The sequence below is a fragment of the Coturnix japonica genome, chromosome 8 (genome assembly GCF_054131305.1).
Source record: "Coturnix japonica strain WE chromosome 8, WE-NBRP24, whole genome shotgun sequence".
Lineage (NCBI taxonomy): Eukaryota > Metazoa > Chordata > Aves > Galliformes > Phasianidae > Coturnix > Coturnix japonica.
Genome location: NC_140670.1, coordinates 28,124,289 through 28,151,713, shown reverse-complemented (window position 1 = coordinate 28,151,713; position 27,425 = coordinate 28,124,289). Strand labels below are relative to the sequence as shown.

Below are 27,425 nucleotides of genomic sequence, written 5' to 3'. Positions count from 1 at the left end.
TTCTTTGATGCTTTAACACTTTTGTGGCCATTAAAGGAATGTCGAGTTGTACAAAGGCTGTCTGGCAGCTCTAATATTAGCATCCGCACTGGAGCCGCTTCTTGGAGGCGATGCCTGTTTGCATCTCTGCGTGGTGCTGATGCTGCTGATAACATTCTTAGGTCTGATGAGCCAAGCTGCTATAAGCTGGGTCTGTGCATGTCAGTGAACCGGTTGGCAAAAATGAAGCAAAACACAATTCACTCATCTGAGAGTGTGAGGAGAGGAAAAAGTCACCGACATTTCTGTATAGCGAAAAGAAGTTGTTTATTCACAGGAAGTGACTAGGGGAAAACCATTACAGTTCGGTTAAAGAATAAATATCATTTAGTGGAGGTGCTGGTGTGTAGCTGTGTTCCCCTTGGTGTTGGTTCAGGCTGAGAGCTTCTCGTCACCAACACAGTGAGCACAGTCACCAGCTGATGCCAGGCTGCCCTGGGGACCAGCACAGTGACAGCAACAGCGGGGTATGGCCAGGCCACCTGCACCACCCTAATTCTTACCCCTGGGCTCTTACTCAGGCTGCCTCGGGACAAGGTTGGTCTTTGTTTTTATTATTTCTTTATTACTTCTTGGAACATTTGTCTAAATCACATTTGCAGGTATTTCAGATTTTTCATCCATGTGACACCTGAGCTTTATTTACTTTTGAAATAAGTCATCTCATTAACAGAATTCATTATCCATTATTACTGTCATGTCACTCCGGTAATAAAAGGCATGACTGTAGAAGCATTCAGTGGCTTAGCTGGTAGCATAGTGAGCTATTATGCTGCAGACCTGCATTCATGCTGCACTCTGGTATGCCAAGGCTGGCAGAGACCGGGAGCATCAATGAGGTAATAGTCTTAATCTCCAAGGGGAGGATTATGTTGTGCTGCACTGCAAATACCTCCTACCGTCAGCAGGATAATGCTTCTGATGGAGCTATAAAATGTTCGACAAATAAGCACAGGTGCTGGAAAGAGGCTAAAAAAACCCTGCAACGTTCCACCATTATCTGCAGATAAGAGGTGGAATAAACGTTGTTTTCCATTTAATTTGCCAGCATGGCATGGGCAGCCACTTAGGAGTGAAGTGCATCTGGAGTGGTTGGGTCTGTTCTTTGCAGAATTGCTGTCTGGCTGAACAAAGGCACGTAGGTACGTGTGACATGAAGTGAATGCAGGCAGGGCATCCCTGCCTCATTGCAGCTCCTCCCACCTTGACCCCCAGCCCATGCTCCATGGGCACAGGAAGAGGCACATCCCACCCCACTGGAGATGTGCCCATCCAAGCGCCCCTCTTAGTGGTGAGGACAATGCCAATAAGCAGTGCAGTTTGAGTAGGAAACAATGTATTCAACCTCATGGTTACCACTGGAATCTGGCTGTGAAGCTTTGTTTTGGACCAATCTAACATTAATTAATGTTTACTGTCCTGAGTTACTTCACCAGGAACAGAACTGCACTTCCCTTTTTGCCCAGATGTGAGGGACCTGCCCAGGCAGCAGCTCACACAAAGGGAACTTTCTTTCCCTTTTATGTGAAATACACTTCTTGGATTAGAAAAGTCCAAAGAAACATGTCCAGGGCCCAGGACAAATACTGAATAACTTTTGTTCCATGGAAAGTTTCCATGTTTGAAAACAATGTCATGTTTGGGGATTGCAGCAAACGCTGAAACACTGAACTTGCCCATCAGATTGAAGTGCCTTTCAGTTTCTTTATCCCAGCTCCAACTCATTCAGCCTTAAGAAATGGGAAGAGAGACTTCTTTTTGGTAAATACTTACTAACATGTGATTTTCAAATACCCAGACTGTGGCTCTGACTGCATCCTGTCACGCAAAAAGAGACATTAAGTAATTCCCTAGCGTTAAGCGGTCTTTCCTATGTGTGGGACCATAATAGCCTAGGGGAGTGCAAAGAACTCAACATAGTTGAGGGCATAACTGAACAGCTTTGTCAGCTGGGAATGGAACAAATGCACATCTTGATACATTTTTGTACTACTGCAGCTTCTGAATGCTATGCCCTCTCTTCTTTCCCTTCAGGAAGTGTGCCCGGCCCTACACAAAGATGTAAGCAGCAATCACTATCTTGCACAATCATAGAATTATCATAGAATCATAGAATGGCCTGGGTTGGAAGGGACCTCAGGGATCATCAAGCTCCAACCCCCCTGCCACATGCAGGGCCACCAACCTCCATATCTAATACAGGACGAGGCTGCCCAGGGCCCCATCCAGCCTGGTTAACGAGTTCTGCACTCTGGATTGATTCCACCATTCCTGTGTCTGCATCTTTCTGTAGATTAAATAAACTCTTTCCTCTCACTTTTTCCCCCCTCACTCCCCATAAAAATGTCTAATTTTGTTCATTAGAAAGTTAAATGGTCCCACCAAAACCCACTAAAGATTTGGTTTAATACTTACGGTGAAGTCACAACAGCTTTTCATGATGCAACTTGACAAGTTCCTTCAAGAAGGAGTTGGGAGCTTTCCCGAGTCTGGACTGTAGGGTCCAGCCTTCACCTGAGTTGCGCTGACAGCAGATCACTGCTACTGAAACAAGGTAAAGGGTCTTTAGGGCGATTGTAAGTTTAGAGCCTTAGCAGGAGTGGGAGTGAGGCTGGTAAAAATCAATGCAAAATTGCTGTCCCTGCTTATCCAAGGGAAGTGTGGAACTGTGTTAGCACACAGAGAACAACAAAATAGCAAACAAGCACTGCTTACCAATGCTTCAGCAAAGGAGCCCATGTATCCCTGTTGGCTGGTTGGCTTCCAGCAGCCTCTGGGAGCACTTTTATCTTTCCGCCACTCTGATTTAAGATACGGAGTTACTTAAAACCCCCTAACAGTCATCTAAATGTCAAAAGATGAAAAAATAAGTTTCCATCAGGCTCTGCTTTTTATAAAAATATATCAATTTAATAACTTTGGTTTAAAGAAAAACAGAATGATCATGTTAAAATACTGCCAAATTTATAAACTTTGACAGTCCCACATACTGAGATGAACGGGCAAATTTATTAAATAAGAAATAAAATACATTTTCTCCCTGCATTCATTGTAATAAAAAGACGCACACATCTGTCCCAAATTTCTTTTAAGGCACAGAGTGGCTGATGCTTACAGGAAAATGGTGCCTTTCTGCTGGCGTACCTCAAGATAAATCCGCAGCTTTGCAGTATCAAAATTCAAAATGTAATCAGTTCAAGTAGAAACGAGAGCAATTGTTTTCATCCACATTAACCCTTCGATGTCACGATTCAGTATCCTGCAGTGCGTATGTAAAATAGCAGAAAGCTTGTGCAAGTCCATCTCGTTGGGTTGGTACCTTCCCATGGGAAAGCATGGGCCACATTGCAGCAGGTTTTGTTAGGATGGGAGGCACAGATTTACATGCTTTCACTTAATGTTGGCAAGACGCCTCAGCCTCCTTTCCCAGCAACCTACAACAACATCCTGAGATTAAAAGGTTGTTTCAGGTGTACTTCAGCACTAGGTTATGTTGCAGTTAGAACAGTTAGAATACAAAGAAAATGGAACATCTTTCAAGAACGAGAACACAGCAGTCCTCCATCTCTACCAGTAGTTTTCACACAAAGTCTCCCACATCTCCAAAAGAAGGGGTGTATTCAGTAAATCCTTATCTATGTGCTTGTGTTCTCCTCTCAGCCCAAAGACACTTCTTCTGAATCTAAAGGCTCCCCATCTACTCTGCTGGCCAGATGGCATTAAGGTAAACTGAGAAAAGGAAAGAATGGCCTTACTGGTCAAACAAGGGTGGAAATCATGCAAGCTGAGCAGGTGCGTAAGCAACTGTTTCGGGTTTTGTGCATTTTGTCTGTTGGGTAAAGCATATGCTGGTCCCATATACTGGGGAGCCAAGCATTACAAAGCTGAGCTTTATGAAAATTTAAAAAACTGAAGGCAGGAAAGGTATGTCAACACCTCGCTGCAAAGGTGAACCTTCCTAACAAGAAGCAAGAAGGTATTTACTGGGGGGTGAATAAGGGTCAGCTGGAGGCTCCCCATTAACACTGCCCATGAAGTCCTTGTTCTGATGGCAGGACACAGCTGCAGCTGCCTGGCCAGGCTAGGCTGTGTGTGCCCTGGCACAGGCTCTGCTTGTGCTGGCTAGAGAGTGCCTTTCTGCTATTGCCTGAAACAGTTCTGCAAACAAGGCGAACTGTATGAGCAAAAAGCACTTGATGCCAGTATAAGCTGTGATTCCCCGAAAGCTTTTGCCAGTGTGAAGTGTTTCTAAAAACTGTAAAAATAAAAACCCAAAAACATCACACCCTTGACTGGCATTGGCATGTGTGCAGACGTTTTAAAGGTGTATTTGGCACAGGTTTGCTTTTGCTGGATAAGGCCGTACCAATGTAATTGAAGAATGTTATGTTAATAATAAATGGCATGCCCATTAACATATTTAACAACATTAATAAACTGGAAGCTGTCAAACTGGTGTTACCCTGAACAAAGGCCATAATAACAGTAAGTGGTAATTCTAGGGGACTATGTGAAAACACAAATCTTTCTTCTCCTAGTGGTAAAAAGTGCTGAAACTGAAAAATAAAGCAATATCTTTCCCATTTTCATGAAGAGCAACTTTCAAGCAGGGGAGCTCAGTTTGGAAAGGTCTAGAATAGAAAACAACAAAATAAGGGAAGAAAAAAGAAATGAACTTGTGCTACAGTGGGTTGAGTTCTCTGGATTCCCAAAGGCTATCCCTTGCAATGGAAGTGTGTTGCTCTCAATGAAACAGATATTGTTCATAAGTGTCTATTGAGAATCATCTAAAGAGAATCAAGCTGCCACAGCAAAATGAAGACTTCCAAGACAGAGTTCCAAAGGGAAAATTAGTGGCTGTGAACACACCTGACTGGGACACAGCACAAAGAACCAATGGGCCAAGCTCTGCATCTGCACAGGGAGTCTGGAGACAAATCATTGAGAACTAGGACTAAAAAAGTAACAGCCTGAATAAAGGTTGCAGAATTCCTAACATTGCAGATAGGTAGGACTTATTGCAGTACTGGACAAATACAACTTGTGTGACCAGCTGTAACTCAACTATACCACAGCTGCATAAAGAAATGCCTTATTTTGTTCAGCAGAGGTGCCTGGCTCTTAGGGCATTGCCATAAAGCAGTATGACTTTACTCTGCAGCAAACAAATCCACTCCAAAGCATCCTCCTGCTTTCTTCTGAGCTAAAATATGATGGGATCTATAAATCAAGGAGACTAAGCAGGTGTGCTTCAGGATGGAGCATTCACCTCTCAGTTTGACAGCAGTGGTTTGGACAGGGGAGGTGTTAAATACATTGTAGGATGATATTTCTTCCCATTCAGCCTGCATGTTTTTTATTGTATGTAGGTTAGAAGAGCATTCAGACCCAGGGCAGCCAAAGCTCATGAGTATTTCCAAATCATAGGTGTAGCAGAAATGCTAAGTCACAGCCTGAAGCCGTGATTGAGCACCTGGTGTGAAGGCAGGGCCAATGCAGGGCAGCTCAGGTGTATGCAATTCACCTGAGTTACTGGAAGGGGCAGAGCCAAGATCCACCCCTTCCCAGACCTCATTTAAGGGTTGGCAGGTAGCAGTGGGGGATTGTGTGAAGGCAATTGCAGTGTCAGTCTTGCTGGAGAGTCCTGTGTGCCAGAAATCTTGTAAAGGTAAGTAGCTTCTTTATGCTTGTGGCTGTTCCGTTTGAACATATTCTCATTTGCTGTAGTCCGAGACTGTGTTATCCTGCTGTTGTTGCTGTGCTTCCCATCATGTTACAATGGGCTCGTATGGGTAAATGTTTGGGTTTATGTGGTTCCTTTAGCCTTAGAGCACCTTAAGCACAGTTTCCTTCTGTTTGCAGGCATTTTTCCCACAGAATCATCACTGAGACTGAAATGGCTCTCCAGGTGAATGTGTTTTTTGTTTTACAGGGCACCTGGGGCACATCCTGAATTATGTGTCTGTAATTCAGGAGGATTTAGGACACCTGATGTGTTGTGTACTGCTACAAAATTGCATTCCAGAGCCTGGCTTTCAACATTTAAAATCTGGAGAGCCTAGATGAAGTGATTTTGGGTGGGGTCCCCTTGAGCTTTTCATTAAATGGTTTTTTGGACAAGGATGAGCAGTAACATCAAGCGAACCTAAAATCCTGGCTTTGTATCTCCATGCACTTGATATTCTAATCCACCCCAATGTAATCTGCTCCATCATGCGGCCTTTGGTGTAGGTGTGTAGTGCAGATCTGACAACAGAATGCTATTATGCATGCACCCACGTGCTGCTTGCAGACAGAGCAGTGCTGCTGTGCAACTTCTGCAGAGATGTTGAGCTGGAGCATCCTCACCCCATTGCCATTCAGTGCTCTCCACCTCATAACTGGAGAATTGGGCCAGAGAACTGATTTCCACCAGGCATGCTGTTGCCTGTGCTCTGCTTCCTGCTCTGAATGTTGGCACAATGGAAAATACTGAGTGCATTTGGTATTAGCAGAATGGAACTCTTCCAGCTAGACAAGTGAGAGTAGAAAATCAGGTGTCCCAGGCTTTGGCATTCACAGCCATCAGCTGGTGTTTTGGATTTGTGGACACGAGCAAGAGAAGAAGAGGGCAGGGATAAAGATTTAATTTCATTGCATTTCACTTAGTAGTCCATGAAATTTAACATACAGGATTGTCATTTAGTTCAGATCCTGTTGGGGGGATTTAAACTCCATTAAGAGTTATGTTGGCGCGCTAACAACCTTCCCATTTCTTATTTTCAAGACAAAGATCAGTGTTTTACTTTCACAGAGAATGGAATCTTATTTTCATTTGATATAACTGCAATTCTGAAATCAAATGCCTTTTTAGTCTCTTTTGTATTTGTCAGTCATTACAATACGTGCCAAATGCAGAGCTCTTGAAGAAGTCCCTAGCAGGGAATAGCTCAAGAAGCAATAAAGTATTGAAAGGGACTGTAGCAAAGCCAGTGGCAACTGCACTTCTGACCCTGCAAAGGCATGATTTGAATCGATTTCTTAAAGTCAACTCATAAGTTGAAAATGTTGTTATATCAGATGAGTTTTTCTGGCTGCTCATAATGACAGAAGTGCTGTAAAACATTCATAGCGTTGAAGCTTTAGGAGTTGACCAGGCTTGACAAAGTGGTTCTTTGATGCCATCAAGAAGGGATCTGATGGCAAATTCCTACTAAGAATGACACAAATGTCTGTGTGAGAGATAACTTCAGTATCTCTGACCTAGTGAAAAGTGGGTAAAACTGAAGCAGCCATAGTTCTTCTTCGGGCAGTTCTTAGTTGGGCTGGCATGTGTTTGTCTGCTGTTCCCCACACAAATGACTTATGCAACTCAAGGACAATTTGTTGGGACTTTCTATTTGCCAGCAAAGCACGTTCTCACTCTGAAATTCACAATTATTTAAGAGTTGTAACTAGTATCTGTTCACTGGGTCATTAAATCAAACTAATGAAACCGTGAAATGGTTTCCCACTGCCAACAGGAAAGAAAGGAATTTTAGGGCTTTCCCAAGGATTTGCAATGACAAACTTGCCAATCAATGCTTGCTGTGTAATGAGTAGAGAACTAATTATGTGATGGTTTTTTGTTTTGTTTAATTTCAGAACAAAGAAAATATAATAAATGTCAATCCTGGAAACTTAAGTGTAGAATACGCTATAATCCAGAGTTCATTATGACTTCAGGGTCTGCTAATAGTAATAATAAGGCATTACACTGTTCTAAGAAGCTTCACATCTAGAAGGTAAATACTTAAAAGCTTTCATACATCAGCAAATCCAAAGGCAGGAATAGATGTTATTATGGCTTTAGGTGGAGGGAAATTCTCTCTTTTTCTAATCAGTTCTAAATCTGATCACAGAAGAGCTCAGTTTCAAAAGGGAGACTTGGTGTTGTACATGAGGGTTAGTACCTACGTTTTTGGATGCTTTCTTCCACTTCTGTGTTGGTATTCCACACTACAGAAACAACCTTAACATCCTTAAGAATCAAACTCAAGTTAAAAGCTCTGATAGGCATAGGGAGCAAATAAGTGCGTAGTGTTTCCCTTTACTGTTCTGTTATCAAAGACCACTGTGATTTTAAGTCTTTTTTTAAAGTTTTTTTAAACTCAAGTTGCATTTTGATTATTTCTATTCTTTGTACAGAAGGATCCTTGTCGAAGAAAGCAACCACAAAACCACTTCTGACAACTCGCAAAACCTCAGTGGTTAGAGATATGAAATTAACTGTCAACCTTAAAGTAGTGAATAGCATTTGAGCCCTAACTCAACATAAATTCAATGCATACTCTATGATAAACTCAGGCTTCAGAGTTTAATTGCAGCACCTCTGATCTAATTTTTGGAGGTGTCTGTTTTCATACCCTGCATCAAGTAAATTAGAGAACTTCAGTCATGATCTACCTGTGTTCCAGTTAAATATGCTGGTCTGTGTTGGAGAGAGGGGAAGACTTGTTCTTCAGAATAAAAGTAATGTTAGAAATAAATCCTACAGAATGATCTTTCCTGACAGTTTTATTTCATAATGGCTATGTTAAGTAGCTTGGACACCACGAATCCTCGTTTTAGGATCCTAACCATCCACAGAAACAACACCCAAAACAATTAGCTCAGGTCACAGTGCCTGTTAATCAGCATCAATATTTGGTTTCTATAACATTCTAAGTTACTTTCTGAGGATTTAGCACTGATGAGTGACAAAAAGTGATCCAATACCTTACAGAAAATCAGGCTGCTGCTAAAGGGGGCTCAGGCAAATTTTCTGCAAAACTAAGGGCAGAAAAGACAAGAAAATGGGAAAAGCATGCCAAAGTAGCCCCAGAATTGAGGGAAAGGTAACAGCTGGATTAATGTTCAGCTGCTTCATTTCGGGGTTTGCCATGTATAATTAAGTTCAATTAATAAATAGTGCCCCCAAGATAGGATCAACCAGACTTTGGGTGTGGTGCTTAATCACTCCTGAGTTGGGGAGTAAGGCCAGCAGTCTATAATGGATTTAACTAATTCTTTTAATTGAAGCTTCATTTGCCTGATCTTTCTAAGTGGTATTAATCTAGTGATTTGCAGAATAAGCACTTGGAAAAGACTTCCCCAAATCACTTTAGAATCTCAAAGATATCCTCCTCTTAGACTTTCTTCTGTGGGAGAAGTGATTCCAGACAATGGAGATTCTATTAATTTGGCTAAGCATTCAGTCTGCTTGGATAGAAAAGGAGAAAACAAAATACTACTAAAAAATTTAACTTCTAATATCAATGTGTTTGTGATGACAAATTCTGCAAGGCTCTGAATCATTTATTTATTGATTAGATATTTTGTTAATAACAGAATGATGACATTTCAGGTTAGATTTTAGGAAAAAAAAATTCTTCTCAGAAGGAATGGCAATGCACTGGAACAGGCAGCCTGGTGAGGTGGTGAAGTCTGTGTTTGGGTGAAAGGTAATGATGCTTAGGGATGTGGTTTGGTGGGCACAGTGGTGATGACACAAAGCTGTGGTGGCCCCACATCAGTACTGCAGAGGGAACTTCTGCTCTCATGGCTCAAAACATCACCACTTGTGCTACAAGGGCCTGGACTGTTACCCCACGCAAACAAATAGTGACGTTCCCACTGGCTCAGCACAGCTCTGCCGTGCCTTCAGCATACGGGAAAGCTCATCCTGTCTTTTAATGTCAAGCTATGAAAAATTTATCCAAAAAACAACCAAGCACGAGTAACGTGGGCTGTCCAACCACGCACACAGCTGTGCTGACTTAATGGGGGTTCGCCCTGATCTTTTTTCCTTCTTCTCCCCAAGGGCTGCTGTGCTGCCTGCATTTGGGCTGTAAGTTATTAGGAAAAGCTTTCTTACTCCGTGTTTCTACAGCACCGAGCACAGTGAGAATGCAAGGGTCTCTCACCCTACTGTCCTATCAATAATTAGGAGCAGTCATTATCTTATTCCTGTTACCCAATCAAAGAAATAACACTACTTCGAAGCAACTAACAGATGCTGCTGCAAGTAGCAAAGCGCCTGTGATACCCACAGCTCTTTTTCTGCTCTTAGCTAGCCACTAACTCACTTAATTTTGTGTAGTTTAGCACATTACAAGATTGTTCAAGAGTGCCATAAATGATGTCAGGCACCATCAGAAACCACTTCAGAAAATCATTGCCTGTAGCCAGATCAAAAGGTGAACACCTGGAAACTTGCAGTTCTGGGAAAGCAGAATAAATCTTTTTTTTTTCTTTTTCTTTTTTTTTTCTTTCTCTTCCTCTCAGAGATTTGTTTCTTTTGCCTTAAAGAATTTGAAAGGTTTATTTACAGCTTTTCAAATGACCCCTAATCTATTTAGAAAAACATAGCATGGCAAATTCATCTCGGGTGTAACTCCATTTGTTGACTTAAGCAGACTCGTGCCAGAAGGGAGCCTGGCCCAGGAGCTGCTCTGCAGAGACAAAAAAGGCATTTGAATATAGCGGTTAATTGGCTTGTTGAGTCCCATCGCAGAGTGTCCTGGAATATATTTATTAAAGATAAATCTCTTATTTTGGTAAGATGTTATCAGTGACTCACGGTACAGCTTTAACCCTCGCCCCGTTCCAGGCATCGCTGCTGGAGGCTGATAATTTTCACAGCACCTGACAGCATTTAAAGAGACATTGTGTTACATAGTTTGGTGAAATGTAAGACCATAAATAACTTGGAAAATTGCCTATTCTGACAGATATCAGCAATATAGATAATTAAAGAATCCATCAGGGTCAGCTTTTAGGAAGCAATATAAGAAATTATTTATTGTGGTGCTGCAGAATTTAGAGAGATGCTGGGAGGCTGTTGCAGGGTCTGTAAGTAATATTAAAACAATGCTTGCTCTTGGATAATATAACCAAAACAGGACTTGTCTGCTTAAGCTTACACACTGCAGCGTTATTTCTTGATCAGGTGTGTATCAGTTTATTATCCCCCTCAAGGAGGCACAAATTGTGAGTGTTTTTATGGTACCTGAACCCCTCAAAATGTGGGGTGTTTCTGTGCTTCCTGCACTGTCCTGCAGCTATGAGCCAAACAATTTACAAGGAAATCCTGAAGCCACAGGGCATACGCTTTCTAAACTGGAATGATAAAGATAACACTGAGGTGGAAATTTGGTTTGAAATGTGAGCAAACTGATTTTTGGGGGGTGGGGGCTTTGGGGGGGGGGGGGGGGGGGGGGGGGGGCATTGCTTATAAATGTGTCATCCAAAACAGGATCTTTTAATGAAACATTTAGTTGAAGCTGGACATAAGCACATGCTTTGCTGCTAAAAGCAAATTATTTAATATGTGTGCCAACATTTTATAAATTTCAGCCAGGGTGAAAATATTAAAGAAAAAGGAAAAAAAGAAAAGCAGTATTTTGTATAAGGCTGCTTTGATATATACAAGAAACAGTTGAATGCGTACACTGAGAGAAACAATGCATTCTCATATGAAACAACAGCATGTAATATAAAAGCAGTGAAGATAAACTTTATCAAAACCCAAACTATTCTTTTGAGATAAAATAAATGCCTGTATGACTTATGTCTATGCGTCAGATCCAGCATTACTGAGTTTTTAAAGCTGACTTTGTGAGGATGAGATCAGGCTCCATTGCGTGGCATTACAGACTGCATTCTGATCTAGAGTTATAAGGTCTGAAAACTTTTGTTTTCCCTGTGAGCTCTCTTGTATGAAGCGCGATTTCAATCCTTTCAGTGGATCCAGGCTATAAGTGACAGATTTAATCTGACGTGAAGCATTTCTGTTTGATGTTAACTGTAATAACAGCTTCATCCAGTTAGACCTCCTAAAGCTTTGTATAAAGCAGGTACTTGACACAGAGTTTTCATTTTGTTTTTGTATTAGTTGTCTTCCTACAAAAGTGTGAAGTGATAAGTAATCTGAATATAGAGTGTTTTTTCTCAGGGTTTCCCCTGTAGTTCACATGTACTACAACTGCATAATAAATAGAAGTTTTAAGTATTTGTTCATAGAGGTCTTTCCTTGAACTTAAGCATAAGTTATCTAAACAGTTGAAAAAAGATTTATAGTTATGAAGAGGCCTATATGTCAAGCAAAGTTTTATGATATGTTCCATAATAAATTAGCAATAAATGGATACAGGTGACTGTGGAATTTATGGCCTTTAATGTTTTAATGCTTCACTAAAGAAAAACCTATTATTAAGGTCCTAAAGGGTAATACAGGAATACCATCTACAAATTGTCAAATTAAATAGTTGTTGCTAGGTATTTGAACAGTGGAACGTTTTGGTTTGACCAGCAACAGCAGCAGATTGTTAAGAGAAAACTGGATCATCACAGGAGTGTAAGTGGAGGTTTTATCCTGCAACCTTACTGCAGCATGTCCCATCTGCTCCAGCAATTGTACTGAAAATAATGGGCCTGATCCTGCAATCGTCTTGTATTTGAACAATCGTCTTGTATTTGAATAACCTGTAATTAGCCATATAGTTATTCTAAGCCTCTTCACAGGGCTGTGAACTGCTCACGCAAGTACTGGCTACAGGATTCACCCCAGGTTTGTAGATGGACCAAAGCTGGTGAGTAAAGTGCTGTTCCCCTCCTTGGGTGAGACCTTTTCAAATACTTCCAACCATGTGAAAATGACTGTTTGAATTAAAGGAGTAAAACCACGTGGGAGAGGAAATTCCCCTAGGATGCACTTGAACAAATGCTAAGACTTGATGCACCTGTGGCAAAGCCCATGAACATTCTCCATTAAGGTCTCGTAGATAGTTAATCCTAATCAGAAGACAAAAACATGGTTAGAACTGGGAAGAATACAACTGAAGTGGAAACCAAGCCCTTGGGTCAATGCAGGAATGGTATTTGGTGGGGGAAGAGAGAGGGATCTACCTTTGAAGAACAGTCAGGCCAAGTAATGAGGGGACTCTTCAAACCCTTTGGTACTTGCTGGCACGCTTGTGGCAAGCACCAAGGATATATCACAGATCCAGCAAAAAAACAAAGTCAAAATTGCTATTTTAAATGACACATATCCAAGCCATTAGCACAGTGTCTGCACATTAACACATCAGCACAAAGGTAGGGCCCAGGGAGGAAAAGGGGAGGGGGAAAGAGTTATTCCAAAGTGCTCTGGGACTGCTGCTGGGGCAGCTCATCTCTAAGAGGAAACACATGTTATCCAGTCCTGTGCCTAGTAGGGTTGGACAGTAATTAAAAAATATATTTTATTTGCAGAGCTGGGTCTTGAAACTAACAACTCGTGCCATTAATCTTAGTGATTTATAGTGAAGATTTGACCGAGGGTCAGCAAGTGGGGTTTTGCTGGTGGTGCAGGGCCATGCACTCTGATGGGATGATACAGTCCTCAGCAGGACCAGTGTTACCACCGAAAGTAGTTGGGAGACACATGGCAACTGAACCCACAGCTCTTGAATCCCATCTAAAACTGCTAGCACTTCCCCCAGAATACAATGTAGGTGAGGCAGAGTTGTTGGATGGAGTGGGAATTAGGAAAAGAATGGTTATGGCCATACTTGCTTGTTTTGCTCCTGTCAGAGGTGGCTCAGCGGAGTCTGTCTACTGCTGAGCTGGAAACCATGAAATTTGCATTCCCACATGTAAATGCAAGCTAGCAGCTGATGGGTTGTCTAAACTTGAAGCTCTACCATGCTAACTGTGTTGCAGACCTGTCTCATCTGTCCTTCTGTGGAACTCTTCTGGCTTAGGGTGCCCTGCCCTGTTCCACTGGTAAAACCCAATATGCAGAGGGGTTGTGACCAGCACTGCCAGGCACAGCTATTGCTCAGGTGAAAATCTATCCACATCCAGAGTTGCTGTGACATAGCAACTTTCTAAGGAAGTTCTGGAGGCCAATTTTTTAGCCAGCCTCTAGCACAACATGGGGAAACATCAATTAAGCCCCCTCGTCTTTTCATTTCTCTTCAATGTGGCTTCAGTAAAGAGAGATACTCTTCAGGTAATTAACTAATTCATTAGCCTTACTTCTTTGCTCTACTGTCATGACACCTCTAGAAGTTCCTCCTTGTTTTGACAGGGTTGAGGATTTCTTAGTTTTCCAGATTTTTGGGGTGATTCTTTAAAGAATTTGATGGAACACCTGTGATTTCATCTGGAAGCTGTATGCATCTTCACCCTGTGTACAGCTAACTTCCAGAACAACCTTCAATCCATATGCCCATCAGCTGTTGGTTGGACTCAGCAGAGTTTGTATAGATGTGAATATTTGTGATTAAAAATCTGTTTTTTTGGATTCAAATATTATAGGATCTCCCAATGCTTGTTACATTTCCTTGTGCCTTTATATTATCTATCACTTCCATAGCAAGTTGTGCTGTTACTAGCACCACACGATTAAATAGAGATCCATGAATTATTTCTCTGTACAAAAACTCTCATGGGGAAAAACAAGTCATTTGTTTCCCTCATCCTTCTTCTAAATTAAACTTACAAAAGTTAAGATAGATTTGCTGTTCAACCCAGCATTTTTTAATTTACACATTTAGGTGGCATAAATGTATGAGATGGATTTAAACTGGAATAGTACTTTTATTCATTATAAATATAAGCTTCTGTGATGTTGTTTTCAGGTTATTTTGTCACTATCTATTATTCCACCACAATAAATCTTTAAACATGCATGTTATTTAGCTATAGTTCTTGAGATTTCTGATTTATTGATATTTTAATGGCATCTACAGTAGTGTTTAAAAGAGGATAAAGAGATAAAATTTATGGTTTTCAGATGCTTAAAAGCAAACTGAAATATATGAAAGTATGTAAGTGATGAAGTGTAATGAGCTACAATTGCTTTGCATTTGGGATTCTCAAACATTTTTAAGCAACAGGAAAAGAACTGAGATAAGTGTTTGTAGAGTCATCCTAAGAGATGATACATGTACCATATGATAAATAAGAAACAAGAGAATCACAGAATGGCCTGGGTTGAAAAGGACCACACTGCTTATCTAGTTTCAACCCCCTGCTGTGTGCAGGTTTAGCAAGCAGCAGACCAGGCTGCCCAGAGCCACATCCAGCTTGGCCTGGAATGCCTCTACGGATAGGGAGAAAAAAGGTGTGTGTCAGTTCATGTGATATGATGTTAGATATGTCAGGAGTTCACAGGAAAAAATAATAATTATAAAAAAAAGGATACTTATGTTGATAAACAGAAATAAAGAGCTAAAAACAGAGCACACAACCAAATGCATCAGCCTCAATCTTTGTGTTGTTGGTGATATTTTGCAGTTTAGAGAAGCACAAGGAACTGTGATGGGACGGATCTTCATAAAATTAAAGGTATGCTTTCCCATGCAGCTTCCTAATAGATCAAGACTGGGTTACAGACTGGCTTCTTAGGTTGGTTTATTTACAGTGTTTGGGGATTTATGGTTTTTTGTATTATTTTTTTTTTCCCAAGTTGTTGATTATTTTGATTATTTGAGAGAGATTTTTTGTTATACTGGTGGTATACACAGCAAACTGATTTTTGTGTCCAGTTCTATATAGTTCATGTAAACAGTACTTCAGAAAACACAATAGTTACTCAACAGCATTTTTGCTGGGATTCATATAACAGCCAAGTTAAGTTCAGGGCCATTTATCTTTTCTTTCCTTTCATTTATTTATTTGTTTTAGTTTCCCTGGCTGTATCTCCTTGTCTTCTTTTTTTTTTTTTCCTTTTCTTGTTTATTTCAACTCGAGAGATTCGGTGAAGAGAAAAAAAGAAATAAGTGGAAGTTATGCTAATGAATTCTGTGCTTCCCTTTTAAAGATACAAGCATAATCTTTCGCTCACATGCCTGCTGCAAATTCAAGCATGCAGGATCAAAATTTGAAATTATTCTCACTCTTGAAATAAAACAATTTATGTAAAAAATCTCTAGAATGCACATTTAAATCACAGCGGAGAATTCAGCACCTTGAAATCAATAGTCCAGTTTAAATCTAAAGCTGAGGTTGCTGTGCTAAAGAACACTGAGTAGTGAATGCAACTCAGGCTTTTGTTTGTGAATGCACTTTAGCGAACACCCCCTCGTCCCCTCCCCAGGACTGGGAGAATGAAGTGACACCATTGAGCCATTGGGAAATGAAGCAGCCATGTCCTGGCTGAGCTGATGTCAGCTCCTGGTTTTCTTTCTGCAAAGCTGAAGTTTGATTATATAACCCTGCCTCTGTCATTTGACAGACAAATGTGCTCAGGCCCCTAACATTTGCACTGCTGCTCTTGCTGCCATTAAGAGAGCCTATCGCCTTGTAAAAACGTAACTACATGTGTTTCATAAAAATCTACGTAAGAATAACAGCAGTGGGGTACTTATATCTTTTTGGAACAATTGAATTCTGAAACAAGCATCTCTGGTTCTTCCACCCGCAAATGGATCAAATTACATTTCACTAGGTAATAAAGTGTGGTACAAAAGCCTGTCCAATCTGTTTTCATCTTGTCTTGTACAAAGTCTCAGATAGACTTACTCATTATTCAATCTAATGGGTCTGTATTTGGCATATATTGAATGTTAGCGCTCTCCTTGAAAGCTGCAGAGGTCAACTGCTCCTCAAAATCCCTTTCCTTCCTTTCTGGGCATGTTTTCACCAGGAATAATAAAAACAGCAGGACTGAATGTCATAACTTCCTAGAGTGGAGGTGATGGTGTAAACCATAATGATGAAATTACAGAGGCAATTTTTTGTCTTCAGCCTTGGCCATCCCTATGGAGCCTCGTCCATAGCTAGAGATATGCATCGGGGAAGGAATCTGCTCCCAATGAAATGCTCTCAGAATTGAAGGTCCACATTATTAAGCATTATCTTCATTGCAAATTGGCAGTGTTTGTGTGACTGTGGCAATGCGCAAGAAAAAATCCTGCTGGCAAAAGCTGAAGTGGGGGTGTTACACCATTCATTTAAATGCTTTCCAGGATGAAAATGACTTAATTTTATGTTAGCTGTGTGTTAAGTCGTGGTCATCAGAGTCCTGTAAGTGGTTCAGTTGCAGCAACTGAAAAGCAAAGTACTTTTGAAAACAGCTTGAAAAGGTACTTGGATACAAATGATAGGCTCTGCAGCAAGGAATTACAAAACTTACTAATCATGCACAAAGATGAATAACACGTTGATACAGTTGAAGTAATTTCTTTGCTCTCATTTTGCTCTGTATTTTTCTAGTCGCTGCACTCAAAGTAGATGCATCGCATTTTGATGTCGTTTGGCTCTTTTCAAGGTGTGAAATTGGTAAGCACCAACACCAAAGGAAAGAAGTTCTTTTAATACTGCGCTGTGCCACTTGAAGCAGAATTACCCTCTGGCTCAAAGCCAGCAAACTCCAGTGAGAACTATTTTATAGCAGATGACTATAATAAAAGATATTTAAACATGGCCTAACAATGGATTAAACTAGTAAGACATAGTTTGTGTTAGATCCCAAGGATGAATATCAAAAATAGAGGCAATATTTTAGAAACAACAGCCAGCAGTGAAAAGTTTATTTCTAATATAAACCAGACAGTCCCCAAAATAATTTGTGGTTTATTTAATTCTTACCGTTCATCTTGTGTTCTTTTGAGTAAGCTAAAGTAAGGCACCCGCCTCAAAACAGCAGCTGGTTTAGATTTTGATTCTGGATCTCCAGTGAGCTGAAAAACTGTAATCTACATCTGCAGGGGTGGGGAGTCATTTCTGTAAACAGAGAAATAAGGATTCATGGTGGGGGGAGGGCGGCTTATCCAAAGGTGCATTAGGGAGAAGAGAGAGAGAAGAAAAACCAACCTCGCTAATGTATTATAATAAATTACTGTTTTGTCATTATCTGGTTATATTTGCACAAACATCAATTGCATGTGAGCCCTGAAAAAGAATGTCTCATTGCCTTTAATATGCACTGCAGTGTGCACCCATACAAAATCATTACTGTAACAAAACCAGCTGCGTGTAATAGAAAGCAAATGATTTACAATGTTACTATAAGAAACTACTTTATTTCACATTATCATAAAAAGAACAGCACTGAAAATTTGCATGACAAACACAAGAATCCAGGAAATTCCAAATCTAATTCATTTTTAGGTTTTAATAGGTATTAACTTACTAAGGTGAATTGCTAAGAACATTTCTTGAAGAATATTCCCAGAGAGTTTAGCTGCAATATTGGTAATTACATTTACTGAAATACAAGGTAGTCCAGTAGAAGAAGAAAACACAGAAGCTTTAAATACATAGGTCGCTCCAAAATTAATGCATTCAATTTCTTTCCATGGAATCTACAACATATACAAAGAGCATGATAGTGCTATTTGGTGGAGCAAATTCTCAGCTACAAAACACTGTCACCACCATTAGCTATGCATTGCCGAAGATGAACAAGAGCCTGCATGCTGTGCTTGTAAAAATCTGTACCAGCAGAAGTGACCTACTGTCTCTGTCACCACTGATGAAATGCAGCATTGAGCTGACATCCGCTGTTTGGTCTCTATTAACGTTCAGCAAGCATGAATGAATGTCAATGGGAGGAATTCAATGACACACCTTTGCTTCGCGTGCACTTCCATGTCAGCCCCTCTGATGCCATCTGTCAGACATCAACAAAATGTAACAGGGTGTTGGTGGAAGGGTCCTATCTATACTGCTGTACCATCAACATCCATCTCTGACATCACAAGCTGACATGATAAAATAGGAGGCGCTACTTTCAGAGCAGTACTTATGGTTTGCATTCCCTGCAGGTCCTAGAGAAGCATGTTTCTTTTTACCACAACACTTTGGCTGAAGGTTTGGTTCTATCATGGATATTTCTGAAGCCATTGGGATGTCAGACCCTGAGACAAAACCTGCTGGTTTAGTGACCGATATTCTTCAAACCTCAGTAGATATCAACCTGCATGGTTACATTTTTCAGCTGTTATGAAATTGAAACAAATAAATATAAGCAGTTTCAAACCTATACTCTACCCAGTTGTATGAAGTAGCTGGGTTACTCGAGGGATTTACTAGATTATGATGGCTACCCCATGAGCAAGGACACAAACTCTGTCTCATACGATTCATGAAACAAGTTTCTGTTGCATCATGGCAGATATGCGTATTTTGTGTAGGTATTGAAGGAGATAACAGTTGTTGCAAAAGAGGCAGAGGGGATGTAAAACAAAAGCTAGTCTTGAACAAACGGGGCTTTATAAGACTTAGGCAAAACTCAAACAAATGTTCAATGAAAGTCACTTTTATGGCTTTACTTTGGTTTATCGCAAGGCAGTAATAAATGTGTCTCATTAAAAGCCAGTAAAAGAACACCACCTACACCACCAATTGCTGTAACTGCAGATATAGCAGATCTGGAATAGTTACCTAAAGACCCTAATTTCCTAGCATTTAATGCTTCCCTGTCCATATAAACTAGCCTTCTATGGATTTAAAGACTGTTGGAAGCTAAAAGCAGCAGCTGTTGCTGGGAAAACGACACTTTCAAAGCTCTGTTTCTTTCTCAAGGTGAATTTGGAGGAAGGTCAAGTGAACATGTAGCTCTTGTTGGTTAAAAAAATGCCAGAGGAGAATGTGCCAACAGAAAGAGAAGCAATTCCCCCAGACTGCCTAGAGAACGAGCATCTTGCCTCCACTTTATTGCTCAGCGGGTCAAATTCATTCCTGGTGAAATGGCAGTTCCCATGGTGAAGTTGCAGGAAAACTTTGAATCTTTCTGGCACCTGTCAAGAAATAGGGATGTGAAAGCAGGGGGAGGAACTGGCATGTAGAAGCTGGGATTAAGGGTGGGAGCCACCACATAAAAGGTTATTCTTGTTCTGGTTGTTAGAACTTTTTTTATTGCGTAGAATTTACATACATGCTTATTAAGTGGTTTAAAAAAGAAGCCTGACAGATATTAAACAGCATGCCACACTCTTTATGCTGCTGCCATACAGATGTGTCCAAAGCATAAACAGACTTACATTCAGCACTTGATTGCTCTATGGGAGAGGATCTCTCTAGTAAACGTCTCCAAACTTTTCAGGACAATTAGCTTGAGAATTGGAAACGTCTTTTTTTCCTAATTTGATCCTTTTCTTGATCTCTTGCTGCTTTCCAATTATAAAGAGAAAATATATAGCAAGTGTTTTAATACCCTAGATTGAATTTCCTAAACCTAAGCTAGCTGTAGAATTACTGGGCCGGGGATTCTGGCACAAGACATACAGCTGTGTGTGAGCTGGTGGGAAAACTACTGGCGTATCATGACTAGTTTTGGTGTTCACACTTCAAAGAAGGCATGGAAAATTGAAAATAGATCAGAAAAGAATGATTTCAAGATATGTAATGTCGGCCTTGTAGGGATCGATGTATGCAAGCCTACTCGGTTTACTTTATCAAAAGAAAGGTTATGAGACTTGATAATTATATATTAATACCTACACGTGGAGAATATTTGTAATGGTTCTGAAAGTTAGCACGTAGAAACACACTGGGACCTAGAAGCTGAACATGGACAAAATTCTGACTATGCATAAAAAAAACAGGATTAACAGTAAAGTTAACGAGTTATGATGAACATTTCTGCAAAAAGATTGTGGATTCTTCACCCCAGCAGCTTTTTGGTCTTTGCTGTAAGGAGAAACATTGTGCTTAACCCATGAACTGCAGGGTGGGTGCAGGATTTCGAGGTGATACATTCTGTTAGTTAATCACAAAGATCTCCATGGCCAAACACAGGAATGGGGCAGTCCAGTCTTGCTCAGTTGAATTAGTTGGCAAAACTGAAGTTGGTATATGAAGTACATTAAAATCCATATCCCAAAAGGCCTCTCAAATCTGGCACATCTGAGAAGCTCTGTCACTTGCACTGATGCCTTTTATGCCTGGATTTATGAGTGCCTGCCCTCAGAAGGGAATGGATCCTGTAGGCATCCTTAGTTCTCAGGTCCAATCCCAAAACTGGCAGACTGTCCAACAGGATTCTTATTTACTTGAAGTTTATCACCCTACCCTTTATTTTCAGATTTCACCATGTTTAAGTTGTGAAAATCCTTCCTTAATGATCCATCCAGCTTGCAGTAAGGAAATGGTAATTGCTCTGTTCTGTTCTCTTCATACTTCACCCAAACCACGCTCTAAAATCCAGAGATTCTTTTTGAAGGTATTTTGAAGTTTGTATAATAGTCATACACCTGGTAAAAGCCCTTTAATGCATGAACTTGTGTTATCTAAATATTTTTGTGTCCATCATCCATTTTCTCAGCTTATACTTCTGTGAAAATATTAAAATATAGCCAGGTAATCTCTTATATCCAATCTCTTTTGTGTTACACCCAATCCAACTACTCTAATCCTTCTTCCACCTTCCTATCCCTCGCCTTTTTTTTCCCTCTCAAATCTGTTGCCACTGGGTAGAAACCTCTGGCAAATATCCTTTTGAGAATGCATACTGGGTACTGAAATGCTGATCTGAATTTCTGTGGTTTAAGCAATTTTCAGGGATGAACCTGTAAAGTTGTGTCTTGGCCAGGATGATATTTAAATCAGAACTTACTCCTGCCTCTGCGTTTTGTTGAGTAAAGGCTATTTTCACATTGACATTAGGCTCGTGCATCTTCTTTGAGTCAGCAATCTCTTTGCATTATCATGCAATTCAACCACAACTTTGGTGCAGTTAATAACACCTCATCTACAGATTTCTGAGACCTCTTGATATTGTCCCCAGGGATGGAAGGTAGTGGTAGGAAACTTTGCAGACAGTCTTGAGATAAATGAAGCTGGCACATCCAGTTGTCAGAATGGTGTATTTAATTATACAGCCTTTTCTACCAGAGAAAATGAAGGTGAACATGCTGTCACAGTGATGTGGGGGAGAGAAAAAATGAGACTGAGCAGCAGCAGAGAAACAAAGGAGAAGCTAAAGGAAAACAAAATATGGAGATGATTTAAAATCACTTATGAGACCTGTGCCTGCTAATGCATTTTTTTCAAATGATCACGACTTACATAAAATGCATCTGAACATCTTCTTCTCATTAGAAATACTGAGTTGAGAAAGATATAACCAGTATCCCAGTGTGTTCCTCTTACATGGGCTTTGAACCAGACTTAGAAAGTTGCATCCAACACTGGTATGCCTTAACATCACATGTTACTGGATGATGAGACATCTGTGTTCTTATATGGACAATCATATACTCCAACATTAGTGAGAGTGTTTTTAGAGAACAGTTGCTGATGTGTTCGCATGGTTCCTGTTTTTCTACTGAGACTGGTACACTCTGTCTTTTATTTCATACTTTGCTAGCAGATGGTGTTGCAAAAAATATACTATTTTCATTCACTGTATTTTCATAGACAATGCTGTCAAACATCAATCAAAAAAAGGGAGCACCGCTGGCTTTAGCCCATGAAGTGAAAAGCATAAGGTAACGGGCAAAGTAGGAAAACACATGACTTGTTCATTAGATTCATTCAAAGAGGTGAGTGAAGAATCTCAGAGTGTGGCCTCTGCATTCTGGCAATGTTAAAGTGGAAAGCTTTCATGGAAGTTCCTCTATTAGAAGCAAAGAAAGAAACATGGTGGTCAAATGTATATACCCAACAGGAGACTGTAACATTAGGTGACTGTCTTCATTTTTATTTACTCAGATTCCAGAAAGAATGAAATCTCTAAATCTCATTGCAAAGCTTTGCTTTCGGACACAGCTTATTTCTAAAGCGACAGTGAATGAAACTGACAGAGAAGACTTGGTGCACTTCTAGTGCAGGGGAAAGGGCTTCAGGGCTGTACATACTAACCAGGGGCTAAGTTCTGCTCTCAGTCACACTGGAGAAAACTCAAAGTAATTATCCTACTGACTTCAGTAATAATTTACATTACTGTAAATGACAGCAAAAATTGGACCAAATATAGAAATAATTTATACAAGGCCCTAAGTATAGTTGCACAATTCAATCTGTAAATAATGCCACTAATGCACATATGGCTAATTTACATCCAGACTATGAGAACATATCCAGTGCTGACTTCCAGGATGCTTGAAGCACTAGGCAGTGCCAAAACAAATGTGCAGTATTCCCATAGCCCTCACAATCCTTCCAACTTTTGGTGTTGGGAAGATTCACTACAGATATTTTGGAAAAGTGAAGTTTTGTCTGTTCTATGACTAAGTTTTCAACGATTCTTGCAAAAAAGTAAATAAAAAGGGCATAGAAGGCTGTCAAGATGCACTCCATGTCTATTTGCATGAGTTCTGTACGCTCGCTCATCTCAATGAGTTGTTTTCATCTAATTTGTCTCTTACTGGGAGCAGAGCTTTAGAAGCAGCTTGAGTTTTCTAAGAATAAACCATGCTTCAATGAAAGGAGGATTGTAAGCAACACTGGAGAAGAGCGCTTGGAGTACATTGATTTAATGCACATAAAACTTTACTACAGCAATTTAATTTAGATTCCTTCTATAATCATATATTTATATTAAGAACTGTCTGGAGCCAAACTGAAATTTACTTTGCTAGAAGGCAAAGATGATATAAAATCTGAATTATTCATCAACACAGCAAGAAAAATTCTCCCTATATACCCAATATTGTTCTGAGCTCTACACCAGCTTTGCAACATGGGGTGAAGAGTTAGACAATCTGTGTCTTGATTTACCAAGACTTGAGAAGAACATGTATTGAACTTAAGCCTAACAAATAAATAAATTCTCCTTTCTTTCCTCCTAAAAGATCTTTCACTATTGTATTTATTTTTTTTCTCCTTTATTATCAGAGAATAAGCATTCTCCTGTTACCAACACATAGGAGGTGTTGAGACCCCACAGTTAACTGCAGATTAATCACGGCTGACTTGGAGCTGCAGGTGGATTTCATTAGATCCTTCAACAACAGAAGAGAGATGGGATAGGCCTCTGGAAGGAGAAAATCTCAGGGAAGAAATTTTGGGGGCCTGGGAAAAAAGTCTTGGGAATGAGTTTAAGTGTGTTTGTTTTAGTTAAGGTGATCCAACTACAAGAAGAAGGTCTTCTCCCCCTTTTCAAGCAGCTTTTCTTTAAGGTAGGTAGATACTTCACCAGCTTGCTGAAACTGCTAACTTAGCAGACAAAGAAATGATGGAACTATAACAGTTTAATGTATCTGCAAGTAAGTTCCTTTTACCTGGTCTCAGGTGGCAGCCTTCTACCATTGAACATTTATGTCTTGTAAACAAGGGGAAAGAAGTAGAGAAGGTCAAAACTACAGTTATTAATTTTTTTTATTTTTATTTTTTTGTTAGGACACAGTTTTATGGTATTTGCTGAAATTTTCCTGCAGAGAGTTGGTAACTTTGGGATAATATCTGAGGTAATGGTTTCTGAGTTCCTTGGAGACCTATAAAGAGAGAACAAATGCATGATATATTTAAGTATGGGAAAAATACCTTTAAAGAAACCTCACTCAGACAATGATAAAAATCTCTTATTTTTCCCCCTTATTTCATTAGGACAGCAGAAAAAAAAAGGTCATAATTTTCAAGTCATTTATTTCTATTGCTAACACTTCTCTGTTTCTGTCAAGCACAAAAAAGATTATTCTCTATACAGATGGTGAAATTATCCTTGTCTTTCCTTATATTTATATCCAATTCCAATGCATGAAAGATATTTGCAACCTTCAAGCATTAGATATGTACTGAAAACAAAAGAATCTGCATATTTAAGTCTGAAAATAGATGTCTCATAGCCAGTACCTCTGGTGTAACTCTTTAGATTGAACCCCAGTTTGAGCTCCTGTAATTTTTAGATGGATGCTTCTCTAAGGGTCTGTTTGGGGACCTCCATTAATTTCTAAGCTAACTAAAGGTAAACCTGGATCCAGATGCCAGGGACTGTATCTTTTCTGCTGCCATCTCTTGTAGACGTCTTTCTGAAGATGATCTGAATGCCAGAGATCTAGGGCCTTTCAGTGCACCTAAGGTATCATATGTGTATTTTAGGTTAGAAGTGCTTGGGGAGTTTGTATAACAGGGATATTGTGACCCAGCTCTCCGGAATAAATAAATAAATACATAAATAAAACCAACAACTAAAATGACTTGCTTTTCTCTTACCATTTAAGCAAAAGCTGCTGTCTTCATGGCTTTAAAAAATCTGAATTGAAACCTAACCCAGACACCCAACTAACATCTTGAGGCACAGGCAGTTTGGGTCAAATCTGGATGACTGGCAAGTTTAATTATAGCATTTGATGACTGTTTTACAGCATTTAAGCCTCTTTGAACTTAACAATGGATGACAGTGTTGAAAGGCTGCGAAACAAGTTCAACGAAAAATGAACAAAAAGGATGGTTCTTCCAGCACTCTTACCTGGTGTTTATTTAAAGTCTGCTATTTTACACGTCCTAATGCATCTATGACTCCATATTTCCTGTTGAAAAATGACAGGTTTCTGTCAAAACAATGAACAATTCCATGAGCATTTGCCATATTTTGACTTCTTGTCCCACTCTTCATGTACATTTTTCCTTTGCTGTTTATCCTATGATACTGTTTACTGAAGTTACTTAATAAAAGCAATGAAGAAGGAGGCAGGGAAGCTACATTCTATGGAGGATAAACTCTTACCTGGCAGGAGGGGATAATGGCTCACTAGCAATGACAGGGCAGTAGCTGGGAGCTTCATACTAGCGTGAAAATGTGTGCACGGTTGTTGAGATCTACAGTGGATTTCAACCATAGCACTGAGGCCAAGGCATTTGGAAGACAAAATCATATATCTTAGGATATGTGCCATAATGTGAAAGGCAGAAGAGAGCATGCACAGCAGGGTATCGCCTGGCTTGTCCAGCCTCAGAAAACCAGGAATCTCCATACTTGAGAATGCAGAATTTGAGTTCGGGACAGAAACATGATGGATATTCATCAAGCTTTTAAGATTTGCAATCAAAATACTTTCAGCCTAACAATTATGGTGTTGTTTTTTTTTTCCCCCTCCGCAATCCAGGGAGCAGACAGAAACAGTAGCTTGAGGAAAACTTTCCAATTCACAGTGGTGGGTTTGATCCCAGCAATTTGATTTCTGCAATCAATTAATTCTGGTGAATTCCTGGAGAAGTCAGTAATTGAAACAGTAACAAAAGCTAAGATAAAGTTAACAGACAACTATGTTCAGTCTCAAAATTTGCATAGCGTCTCCAGTAAACGTGTAATCTGGACATTTGCAACAGCTACTGAAAGTTATAGTCAGGATGAAAGCAGAAGCTTGTTACATGTCTAGACACAACCGGGCTGCGCCTCACAGCCACATAATGTTCAAAACAAACACATCACCCCAGAGCCAACAAAGAATAATTCAGCAAATAATTTCAAAGAGAGCACTTAAAAAAATAAATAATGTAAAAATCAGAAAACAACAAAACGTATCCTACTTCATAAACAGAAGTCAAAGAGTAATGAAATCACGAATTTATCTGCTACAGTTCACCACTGTAAGCACAACTGCTCTGATCCTCTTTAGCAAGAATGCAACTGGAAATGAAAAGCAGAGGATAGAACAGCCTCAGAGCAGTGTAGGCTGGATGATTTTCTTGCGTTTTCTTCTGCAAAGGCAGCCAGACTATCAGGCCTGATGTTTAATCAGATGTACTGTTGGCTCGGGAATGAGAGTGGAGAGGGTATTTCAAAGTACTGAAATCGTCAAAAATCCACCATAATTCTTAGAATTCTCTTTTTTGAAAGAATAAAATAAAATACCGACCCTTTGGGCCAGGAATGCTTGGAAGAATCTGTAATAGAGATAGATGGCACACATGAGGATTATGGATTCATATTAAATACACCAAAGGTATGCACTGTTGTTCTGCGTTAAACAATCACTTTCTAAACAATCACTTTTTAAACTTTCTCTAGTCAGTGTATCTTGTTTTCTGTCCAAGTCCACTTACTCAGAGAATATTCGATCACGGTTTTTCTTCCACTTTGTGGTTTTGTTTCTTTCAGAAGATTTCTGAGCTCAGAATATTAACGTTTGGAGCTCACATTCCAAAGCGGCTCTTTAGAGCTATCTCACAGTAAAAAGTATTTCCCTGTGAGGAAGTCTTGTAGCTCCTGTATCATTTTCTGTGTTGTCCTTTTCCTTGCCTCTCTCTACCTGTGTAGGATTGGAAGAAGGCACCTGAGAAAAGAAAGGCCACAACACTTGATGCTGAAGAAAAGCCAACAAAGCTGGAACTGCTGGTCTCTGAACAGTTTTTATTTGCACTATTTGTTCTCTAGTGTTGGTGCTTCCCATACTTCCTCTCCTTTAACACACCTTCTCTCACATTGCCAGTCCTTTTCCTATTCCTTCCTAAACAAACCATCTAAAATGAAACTCGTGTGATTAAGATGCATTTTGATGATGTGAGCCAAC

General features: G+C 40.0%; 2 long non-coding RNA genes across 2 annotated transcripts; one reads left to right on the top strand and one right to left on the bottom strand.

Annotated features, from left to right (window-relative positions):
- The first annotated feature begins 476 nt into the window (after positions 1-476).
- On the top strand, positions 477-18,913 carry LOC107316201 (uncharacterized). Its single transcript, XR_014948964.1, has 5 exons — positions 477-576; positions 12,562-12,629; positions 15,322-15,372; positions 17,242-17,307; positions 18,795-18,913. It is a non-coding gene; the product is annotated as an uncharacterized LOC107316201 (long non-coding RNA).
- A 5,360-nt stretch (positions 18,914-24,273) lies between these two features.
- LOC107316200 (uncharacterized) lies at positions 24,274-27,164 on the bottom strand. The gene is made up of 3 exons (XR_001556228.3): positions 26,959-27,164; positions 25,382-25,442; positions 24,274-24,407 (listed from the first exon to the last, which is right to left on the bottom strand). It is a non-coding gene; the product is annotated as an uncharacterized LOC107316200 (long non-coding RNA).
- Between the last annotated feature and the right edge of the window lie 261 nt (positions 27,165-27,425).